Source organism: Saccopteryx bilineata, chromosome 1, assembly GCF_036850765.1.
Source record: "Saccopteryx bilineata isolate mSacBil1 chromosome 1, mSacBil1_pri_phased_curated, whole genome shotgun sequence".
Taxonomy (NCBI): domain Eukaryota; kingdom Metazoa; phylum Chordata; class Mammalia; order Chiroptera; family Emballonuridae; genus Saccopteryx; species Saccopteryx bilineata.
The window spans coordinates 282,450,234-282,452,129 of record NC_089490.1 but is presented as its reverse complement, the minus strand read 5'-3'; positions in this window follow the sequence as shown (position 1 = coordinate 282,452,129).

Genomic DNA, 1,896 nt, shown 5'->3' with positions numbered 1-1,896 from the left:
CGCGGCCGACTGACGCGCCGCTCCGCCAATGGCAAGCCGCGGCGAGGCCTAGGGGCGGGGCCGGCGGGGCCGGGCGGGGTCTCCGCCGGGTGTTTGGGTGGTGTGCCAAGGTTTGCGCGGAGGCGTTGGATGCTCCGGAGTGGCGCGGAGGTAGCTCTTGGTTTCCAGGCGCCACTCCAAAGGAAACAGCCTGAGATTTCCACCTGCGTGGATCCCGCGATCTCCTTGCAGTTTACACCGATGGCCCGCTGAGTGGGAGGGAAAGGAACCTGTAGGTTGAAATGATGGGGGAGAGGGACAAGTGCCTTTTTCCTTCTCCGCTGCAAAAAAAATAACAGGATTCCCTTGTCTGGCCCTTAAGTCGTACCGCTGGTCGGTCCAAGCCAAGGGAGGGCGAATCTGTCATCCAGATATAGCGCTGGCCCAGGGCCTGTTCTACTAGATTGGCCACATTTTCTGATCTTTATTTCCCTCTCGGTCAGCAAAACGGGGTTATGCTTACTTAGAAATCAGTTTTACTTTAGGAGTGGGAATGTGTGCATTATTGATAAAATTAATCCTCTGATTTAAAAAGGAAAATATATGGAAGTAGTACACTGTAAAAATAAAGAGCCCAACAATAAAAAGACTCAACAACATTCTTTTAACCCCTAATTTCCTAGTCAGATGGACACCCTCCCTTTTATTTTTCAGAAGAAAGGGGAAGAAAATAAAAAATTCAGTGAATACTTCCTCTTTTTCCAATATACACAATTCCAGAGACATACTTTCTTGTGCATATTTTGGCACCTTTTGAAACAGAAATTTCATAACTAAAATGTGGAAAACACTCAGAAATTTTTGTGGCTCCCCTGCATTTAAAACAATGCTTACAAGTAACAGAATCCCTCTCCCCTTTTTCAGAATCGCAGAGCAAGTGATTAGTGGATCACAGGTCTTTGGTGAATCCAGTAAAATTTTAAATCAGAGCAACAGCAATTAATATAATGCTCCACATTTACTGATAGCAGGCTAGGCACTCTGATAATCCTTTTACAAATTATTTCACTTAATCACAACTCGTCATTTGGTAAGTACTGTTATTAACTCCAATTTATAGACAAGGAAACCGAGGCTTAGTAAGTATAGTGCAGCATTTGAACCTAGATCTGATCTGTCAACCACCCTACCATTCTGTAACCATGACTCATAGAAGATAACAAAAATAAAAATGTTCCCAAACTCTGCTGCATGTTTAGAAAAAAATCTCCTTTATCCAAATTTAATTTTAACATAGAGGGTAGTTTTCTACAGCCATAAACCATGACTTCCGTGTATAGTCATGTTTTTCATACAAAACAAATTACTTGAAATTGCTGTGCCTACTTGAAGTTAGACAAGGTTATAAGCAGTGATGAGTACAATTGCCTATTTTAGAAACTGAAAATAGGACTGATTTCTTGTGGTAATCATAAAATTTATGTAATTCTATAAACCACAAAACACATTAGCCGGTAACTTCCATCCTCCTCCCACAAGAATATTTATGAACCCTGCTGTTTGGACTCAGCCTAAATTCTTTTCAATTAATTCACCCTCAGGATTTCGTGATTTGCTGTTCATCGTCACTCCAACAGCTGAGTGGGAGGCCTCTTACTGTGGTACTTATAGACCTCAACCTTGAAGCCAGACTGCCTGGCTCGTATTAGCCATGGTCTTATAAAATTATGTAACCTTTTATGCCTCAGTTTCCTCATCTGTAAAATAGGGCTCATAGAGTATCTTCCTTATGGTGACGTTATGGGGATAAAAGTGATTAAATATGTGCAAATTCCTTAGAGTAATGCTTGGCACCTAATATAAATATTTGCTGAATAAAGAGGATGTGACTATACATAGACACTTGTGGTTGACTGT